At 37.9% G+C, this 9,617-nt stretch overlaps 2 long non-coding RNA genes across 5 annotated transcripts in view; one reads left to right on the top strand and one right to left on the bottom strand.

Annotated features, from left to right (window-relative positions):
* LOC128249640 (uncharacterized) overlaps positions 1–9,617 on the bottom strand; it is a 22,681-nt gene that overhangs the window by 7,618 nt on the left and 5,446 nt on the right. Inside the window, exon 1 of one of the 2 annotated variants that reach the window (XR_008265761.1) lies at positions 8,114–8,541. The exons of the other annotated variant lie outside the window; for it this stretch is intronic. This is a non-coding gene — a long non-coding RNA (uncharacterized LOC128249640). Of the gene's footprint in view, positions 1–8,113; positions 8,542–9,617 lie in introns of those variants that run through there. 2 annotated transcript variants of the gene reach the window in all.
* Positions 1,355–9,617, top strand: part of LOC106880418 (uncharacterized) — a 23,274-nt gene continuing 15,011 nt past the window's right edge. Inside the window, exons 1-2 of one of the 3 annotated variants that reach the window (XR_001410744.2) lie at positions 1,355–2,316; positions 9,111–9,265. This is a non-coding gene — a long non-coding RNA (uncharacterized LOC106880418). Of the gene's footprint in view, positions 2,317–2,907; positions 3,480–8,666; positions 8,963–9,110; positions 9,266–9,617 lie in introns of those variants that run through there. The other 2 variants (XR_001410742.2, XR_001410743.2) reach the window with 2 other exon arrangements.

Here is a 9,617-nt window from a genome sequence, read left to right as displayed (position 1 = left end):
ATATATATATATATATATATATATATATATGTATACATATATTACAATTAAAAGGGTAAAGGTTTATCAATTTATTAATTTATTAATAAATTAACAATTAATAATTTTTACCAAGCCCTTCGGTATGTAAACACCATTATCGGTGGAGAACTTATTCAAAAGTTCTTATACGTTTATAAACATAATTAAGGGATCAGCAAACAGTTGCTTCACCACGTACCGAAGTTCAGAAATAGCAGCTAAAAAGCCATCTATATTTACACTTAACTCGACATCTTCACACTTAGAGATAATTACGGCCATGCGCATTCGTGCACACGCACTTATATATACGTACATATATGCGCACACACAGACACATATATACACATGCATTAGCGTAGCTGGAGTGTGTGCCGCCCGGGGCGGCCCTTTGCTGCTCACGGGTCCCACAGAAAACACATATTGCCTACAGCAGACCCAAAAGTGGTGCTTCTTTAAAAGTGCTGCCTGAGGTGGACTGCCCCTACCACCCCCTAGCTACGCTAGTGCACACATGCATGTATAGACATATACACCTACATACATGTTCATATATGCATATACGTATCTACACACGCACGCATACACACACATTCTTATAAATGCATACATATACATATTCCCACATATGCGCACATATATACATACACGCATACATACATACACACATCATACATACATACGTGCATACATACATACACACATACATACATACATACACGGACACATACATACATACATATATAGACAGATACATACATATTCATTTATAGGATTCCATTCCCAGGACACCGACACACTCACACTCACCATTATAAATATTATTAACCACATATATTTAACGTATATGCTTTGTGTATTTCCCTGTGGAAGCCAGTGTGGTAGAGTCTAAACACTCTCAAAGTACCGGGTGAAGTAACTCACCTTCAATCTCATTTGACAATAATGAACACCAAATGTTTCGTCATTTTTGTGGCTTATGAACAGCACGTACCCGCCAGGGTTGAAGGCAAGTCACTTAGCAAGTCCATACATACCCGAAAATTGCATACTTAAGAGGTGCAGGCACGAAATATTTAATCGATACAGCTACTTCACCCCTTTTATGTTTGTCTGTCCTTGTTCGTCCCCTCTTTGTAATGCCTTTATGGCTAATATTTATGAAATAAAGTAGCTTGCTTCCCAACTACATGGTTCTGGGTTCAGTCCCACTGCGTGGCACCTTGGGCAAGTGTCTTCTACTATAGCCCCAGATCAACCAATATATATATATATATATATATATATATATATATATATATATATATATATATATATATATGTAGTGGATCTTACATGCATGAAGTGGATTCGATCCACCATAGCCAAATTTAAATTAACACTGCAACAGAACTTTTCCCACGGTGGAACAATAGTTTTTCTCTGACAGCAGTTTAATATTTTCCAGATGCCTTTAGCTAGGCCGAAACAATGTCTTCACCACTTGACCCTTTCTAACCTCTTCTACATCACCAAAATCTAGAATAGAGATAACAAGACCACCAACTAAATCTATTGTTCTCAATAATATATCTTTCCTTCTGGATTGTTATAAAAGCAAGGAAACCCCAAGGTCCTATATATCCGGCCCCGGTTTGCTGACTTACTTCAGATATCATCTGAAAAGCAAGATGGAGCTGGAAAAGAGGACACTTGTCAGCTAGAGTATATGAGCAAAGATGGAAGGAAGTGATGAACAAGGTGGGTGTTAGGTGCCCAAATTAACCATGGAAGAAATAAAGTGATCTGCTGGGACGTATAGACTGCTCGGCTGGAGGATGTAAATTCTGTATAATTTTAAAAATAAGAACAAAAGACGGATCTGTTTTAAGTTCTCATTATTATCATCAAATTGTATATAATGGTCAAAATCAAATTGTAAATAAGCACGATCTCATTCATTTTGTGTAATTGTTTGTCCTGTGCTGTCCTCATCTATGTTTGATCCGTAGTGATCATAATAAAGATTTTAGTAGTCAATTGGCGACAACAGAGCGCAGCAGCCCGTGACAACTCAATTAGTTTGGGAACGGACTGCTATAATCATCGCCACTGTCAGCACTTGTGAGACAACATTCCACAACCCTACAACTCATACTAGATCTGATTTTATTCCCTTGTAACTTCACTATTTCTCTCTCTCTCTTTGTGGATTACTACTAAACAATGAAGAGGACACAAACACAAGCTTTACCTCGCATGTTTATGGATCTATTATAACCTACCCGTCGTGGTATGGCATTTATTAAAGCAACGGTAAATAAATATTTTCTTAAAATCTTCATGAATTGTTCATCTTTCGCATAACAACAAATATTTTTAATCTACAAACAAATAATAACACTTACATATATATATATGTTTGTATATGTATATATATATATATATATATATATATATATGTGTGTGTATATGTTTGTGTGTCTGTGTTTGTCCTCCCATCATCGGTTGACAACCGATGCTGGTGTGTTTACGTCCCCCGTAACTTAGCGGTTCGGCAAAAAGAGACTGATAGAATAAGTACTAGGCTTACAAAGAATAAGTCCTGGGGTTGATTTTCTCGACTAAAGGCGGTGCTCCAGCATGGCCACAGTCAAATGACTGAAGCAAATAAAAGAAAAAAATATAAAGGTACCTTCTGTATAATAAATATCATTAACAATAGATATCTAATGTATATGTTTTGTGTATTTGCCAGTGGCTGCCATGGTGTGGTGGAGTCTATACACTCCCAAAACGCCGAGCATGACTCAGGTGTTTTAACACTATTATATTATTAAACCAGAACTGCTTTTATTTTATATGTAAATAAACACAAATATACACAACATTTATGTGTTTAAATCTGCTCATGTTATGTATGTGTGTGTGTGTGTGTGTATACTTCAGTATAACAAGATAGAATCATTGAAATGTTCCATTCTGGCACCAGGCCCTTCACATACACAGAATTTATGAAAATGAATAGCGTATGGAAAACCGAGCTATGTATGCATATCGTAGACGTGGTACTCAATATATAAGTTTCTATTTATTTATTCCTCGTTGTGTACTTGAATGCTGAAACAAAGTCCAAGAATTAGAACCAGGGTTTAGTACATACACACATGCATGTAGAGGCATGAGAATTGATCTAGCATTCATGCGAAGGGGATAGACAATCATTCGTCCCGATAAAGAAGACCCCTTTTAACAGAGGCCAAGTGAGAGAGATAGAGAGGGAGACAGAGTTATATTGTATTGTTAGGGAGTGAAAGGATATCGAAACAAATGAAAGGTGTACTTGTTTCGGGTGCTATTTTCATTTGAGAGACCATCGGACGAGATTATTTAGTTTCAAGAAAGATTTCACAATAATTTTCTCAGACCGAACATCATATATTTAACTCATGAAGAAGTTGATAATGACATTGACGAAGGTAAGTGAAAATTAATTATTTATTTGTTTGAATTGTTTTTCTTTTTGGCTGCAAGTTTTAAATGTTTAGATCTTTGTGCTTTTCGTTACTGTTCACAATTTTGTTCCAGTTGTTTTCAAATTTGGTATCTGGATTAAGTTTTGTATACTAATTATGAAAATGGAATTCATTTTCCCTATAAACCCATAATTAAAAAGTTATTAGCCTTTAAAATTTTCAAAATTTGGGTATGTTTTAATGTTAACTTCATTCGTGTATATATTAATGTTTGACTGTTATTTCTAGCAATGTTTTAATATATCGATGCCACCACCTCCGATGATGCGGTTTTCTGATCGGCTAAAAATTATTGACCTTTGAATACCTGTAACAGTTTTGCAAAATTTGGCACTATCATGCTATTAGCTGTCAGAAGTGAAAGTGCTCACTGCCTGCTAGTGAAGTATCTGTCTGTCTGCATGCCTGTTGCTGGCCTGTCGATTCTTTGGCTACTGACAGCTAATACCATGACTGGCCGGAGCGAGCTATATGTCTGTCTGTCTCTCTCTCTATCTATCTATCTACTACTCGAAAGTTCGCGCGTCCGCGCAGGGCTAGTCGTGAGTAGAAAACACAAATTTAATATAAAAACATATTTCCTGAAATTGCAAATTATTTAAAATATAAAAATATAATTTTCAACAGAGAGAATTTATCAAAATAGAAAACAAATGAAGTTTGAAGTTTAAAAATAATAGGATCGACCACTCACGACTAGCTAGCGCGGACGCGCGAACATTCGAGTAATAGATAGATAGAGAGAGACAGACAGACAGACGTATAGCTCGCTCCGGCCAGTCATGGTATTAGCTGTCAGTAGCCAAAGAATCAACAGGCAGACAGGCAGATACTTCACTAGCAGTGAGCACTTTCACTTCTGACAGCTAATAGCATGATAGTGCCCAAAATTTTTCTGGAATAAATGAATAACAAATTCAGATTCACCATCAAAAATTACATCTATATGATACATTAAAAAATAATTGTAAACAGTTATGAAAGATCAATGGCAATCTTTCGCCTTTAGCAGCATAACTGGATTGTTCGTTAATTTCTGTAAGAAAATTTATTATTATTTATTTTTGAAGTGAGAGAAGAAAGTGAAAGATGGGTCAATATACAGTTTAAGCCCCGGTCACGAAAAAAAAACAAAAAACCCCAGCCTACTAGGTGTAAAATGATGTGTAGAAAATGAATGTGTAAACAAAAATTTGCGCAAACGAACGGGGATGGGGGTGGGAAAGGACTTTCGGATAATTCACAAGATCCGATTTTTTCATCATAACTTTCAGGAAAACGGATGTCGGATCTCGTTCAAAACGGGGGCACCAGTTTTCATTTGTTTTATGTAGTGTTTTTGGTACGGAAAGACTTTCAAACTTCGTATACTTATCTATTTTGTGTTATAGAACAGAAAAAAAATTTTGTATTCGGATTTATTTCATGTAAAAAATTGTCTTATTTCGATAATTTCAACCAATCACTGACAAGTATTCAGCTGTTTACAGTTACTCCTTTGGCAGTTTAGGCGGTGTAAAGCGTATTTAATCTCCATTACTTCTGACATTTTGCAGAGGCAACACACGTGTGTTCGTTTTCCCTAACCCTAACCCTAATTGACTTGCTCCTTCCCTCAAAAACCATGCCTTGTGCCTATAATAGAAAGGTTTATTAGCTACTGCCAATATGCTTCAGCCATTTTTTGACAAGGAAATAATAATTTTATCACCGCCAAAATCGTTTGACAATCGTTTGTTTACGTAGTCAGCACTTAATGTATTCGGCTGAATGGACGTCAGTCATTGGTTGAAATTACAGAAATACGACAACTTTAACATGAAATAACTTGCGATGTACGTTTTTTTGTTAAGAAGACTAAGAGAAAAAGATGTTTTATATGACACATTCTACCAGTGTCCCAAGTTTCAAAGTGTTTCGTTAAGAAAATACTGGTGCCCCCGTTTTGAACAAGATCCCGGATGTCTTTTAGTGAAATTTTACAGAAACATCTTTCAAACAGCATAGATTATGATTATAAAGAAATTTGTGAGGAAAATGTTTTCTGAAGGGGTGGGGAGAGGACTGTCAGGAAATTCACACAAGTGTACTAGGTGTAAAAAAAAGTGTAGAAAACGAATATGAAAACGAAAATTTGCGCAAACGAATGAGGAGTGATGGTGTTGAGAGGACGTTCTAAAAGTTCACTCGATCTGATTTTATTTTCATCGTAACTTTCAGGAAAACATTTTCCCCCAAAATTTTTCATTTTGGTGACTGGGTGCTGAAGAAAATTCCAACTGGGCCCCACCTGCGAAGTCATGCGCTGTTTATCTTGATCACCATATCGCGCACATATGGTTGTGATGCATGTGCCTGGTGTATCCTTATCAGACGGGTAGTCATGATGGGTATAATGGGCTTCGTATATTTTACCCCAGTGTCACTTTGATGGCATGCACTGCTCTCTCACTCAGTAATACCTTAGGAATGAAAAATACGTTAGGAACAAGAATCCAGGTTCGAAATTTCCCCCAAGACACATGATGATGGCTGGAGGGTATATTAGCTGAAATGCTGTGTTAACAACAAACAAGATGAGGAGAAATATCCGTCAAATGTAAATAATGTACAGAATTCCTCATCCCTTAAATATAGAACTGTACTATCTAGGTACAATGCCCTAAATTTTGGGGAAGGGAGTCAGTCGATTAGATCCAGTACACAACTGGTACTTAATTTATCGACCCTGAAAGGTTAAAAGGCAAAGTCGACCTCGGTGGAATTTGAACTCAGAACATAAAGACAGACGAAATATCGCTAAGCATTTCGTCCAGTAGGGTAACGTTTCTCTCTGCTCGCCGCCTTGCTTAAACTGTATCTTGACCGAATGATGTGTGTACATGTATATGAAAGTGATGTGTGTGTATGTGTGTGCGCGCGCTGTGTTCCGCTCTATGTATTTGTAGTCAGTCACATACACAAGTTGCACAGGATTGTCAATGCACCGCATGGCATAACCATTGCAGAAGTAATTGTACCAGTTAACAGTTGCTTCTGGTGCAATTCCAGCTTTGCTCATTACAACACACTGCTTGCAATCCATACCAGCCTAGTAATATATCAACTCTAAGGGTAACCAACGGTAGATGGGCACCCGGAAGAAACGAATTGTGTCTAATGCTCTGAGATCGATGGCAAACAGAACACCTCCACGTTCTTCCTTCGGTTACTCTATGCCACGGTGAAAGGAACATAGGCTGGTTACAACACTCGGAAGAATTGTGGATCAATCTCAGAGATGTCAGGAATTGGATCGTTGAATTCGTGTCATTCAATATGACATAAATGTCTCTAAGAATGTCTCTCAATTTCTTTGAGTCAGGTCATTAACAGAAATGACATTCAATTATCCTATATCGTCCAGCCATCCAGGTAGCGTTTGATGTGGGTGTGTCAAGAGCGGATCCTATAACTTAGACGGCGATCGTCAGAAATCTATGTCCGAGAGTCTGTTGCCAGATGTGTGTGTGCGTGCGTGTGTGTGCTAATTAGAGGAATGGAAACGGTAATCGTCTTCTTCTCCAATGAACGTAGTTAAATCCAGTCCTTTCGAAACGACTTTACCTCAAGGGATTTCCGATTCATAATAAGAATTGAATTAGGGGTCTCTATAGCAACTCCCTACTTAATTAGCTTACACACGCAAATATATACAAATATACACACGTAGACGTAGCCTACATCAGTGTCACATAACCAGTCCATCTAAAAAGTACCTTTGAATCGTCGGGCGACATACCATGCTTGAGGAGACCTATTGAGTCAAGTAAATCACAATCAAATGGAAATTGTAGTTGTGGCCGATGCCAGTGCCGCCTGACTGCCTCCCGTGCTGGTGGCACGTTAAAAGCACCATCCGAACGTGGTTGATGCCCCCCCCGCCCCCGCCCCGACTGGCTCCTGTGCTGGTGGTAGGGGAAAATCACTATTCGAACGTGGCCGATGCCAGTACCGCCTGACTGGCCCTCGTGTCGGTGGCATGCAAAAAGCACCCACTACATTCTTGGAGTGGTTGGCATTAGGAAGGGCATCCAGCTGTAGAAACTCTGCCAGATCAGATGGGAACCTGGAGCAGCCTCCTGGCTTGCCAGTCTTCAGTCAAACCGTCCAAACCATGCCAACATGGAAAACGGACATGATGAGGATGATGACGACACCCACTATCTTTCATATACACGTAATTTTCACTTTCTCCTCTCACTTCAAAGCGAATGTCGCCTTCCACATGTCATGAAAACAAAAGTAAAAAAATAGATAATTTTTTACGGAAACTAACGAACAATTCAGCTGTTCTAATATGACAGTTATGCTGCTAAAGGCGAAAGATTTCCAGATCGACTATATATATATATATATATAGCCAGTAAAGCGATGTTTCTAAATATATACACATACATACACCACACATTTAAATGAGGACAATGTATAAAGAAACAGTAGTTAAAATTAAGGAAGTAGGTTATTAGGAGATTTGGCTGTTATTTCTAACACTTTACAGGTATCACTCGTTAACTTACGTATGTATATGTACATACCGTTTGTATATCAGCTGTAAAGAGACTCCAATCGGAAAACGTGTTCGTGTTGACTTCATCCACTCGACTTTCTTGACAAATGCAGCTGATTTATTTACGCTCCACTAATTTAATGGTTTGGCACAAGAAATCGATAAATAATTATTGGACTTAAAAATAAATTCTAGGTTCGATATGCTTGACCCTTCAAGGTGGTGCCCCAGTATGGCCGCGGTCCAGTGAGTGGAATAAGTAAAATTATAAATAAGTACAGTGTAGAGTGCTAGGACTGATCGGGCTAGTTACCCAGTTTCCATGGCGTATAAGTTCACAAAACACATTGGCCTTGAAAGAGTTGTCAGTCGGTGAAAGGAGCAATGTGAAACGTTTTGAAAACAAGGTACCACCCACTCTGGGAATCGAAAGCACGAACTTACAATCACGAATGCAACGTCCTAACCAGTACGTCATGTGCTTTCACAAGTAAAACGATAACGAAAACATTTAAGCATTTATATTTTAATAAGACCTTAACTGGCATGTAATTAAATAAATGCATAAGGTTTTGCTGGTGCTTCTAGCATTTCACCTGATGTGGGTCACTCAACAACTTCCAGTTTTAGCAGTTCATAACAGAGAGACAGACAGATGTGCAGGAGAGAGCAATAGACAGAGTCAGAGATCTATAGCAAGGCTCACAAGATCAAAGTGAGAAAAACAGACAGGGAGACTCTTAACGAGAAGGGATTTAAGGGAAACAGATAAAAGACCCTCTCTGTCTGTGTACTTTCTCTCTTTGTTATGTCGTCCTTCGGCGACATTTACTTTGTGTTCAGCATATACCTAGCTGACGTTTCTGGCACTGTGGATGTATGTATGTGTTTCCCTGTCTATATTTCATTCAGTTTATTAATATCGTCGTTTATTGTTTTGTTTTGTGACCATAAAATGGATTCTTGGTTTCTTTTTCCTTTTTTGTTTTCTCTTAAATTTTCTGAGAATTTCTGTCTGGTTACAGTCCACAGCATCATCACTAGGCGGCAAATGACTTCCTGCAGTAGAGTTGATGCTGCTGTCTCACAGGATACGAAGATCAAGTGGCGATGACTACAATCCACAGCATCACTGTGACATAAAATAGATGAAGTTAAGAGCTGTAGAGCCACTTAACAGGTGGTTACGTGTTTCTATTTATTTTCTGTATTACTCCCCACCTATTTCTGTGGTGTATGGTGAGTTGGTGTATTCGTAAGGAAAATTAAAGAAAAAAGACAACAAAGATATAAAAATAGTTGTTTTAAATTGAGATTGAGTTTGATAGTTGTTACAATATGTGTGCATGTATATTGTTGTCACCTGCATCATATATATATATATATACATATATACTTTATTTAAAAGCAGCAGAAATATAACAAAAGACTGTTACTCTGAGTTTCACTGTCCCGTTCATCGGACAGTTTTGTTATATATATATATAATGTGAATTTAGGAGGATATATGGCGGAGGTAAAGGACATGGACT

The sequence above is a fragment of the Octopus bimaculoides genome, chromosome 16, assembly GCF_001194135.2.
Source record: "Octopus bimaculoides isolate UCB-OBI-ISO-001 chromosome 16, ASM119413v2, whole genome shotgun sequence".
Lineage (NCBI taxonomy): Eukaryota > Metazoa > Mollusca > Cephalopoda > Octopoda > Octopodidae > Octopus > Octopus bimaculoides.
Note: the sequence above shows the minus strand (reverse complement) of the source record. Positions and strands in the feature narration are given on the sequence as shown.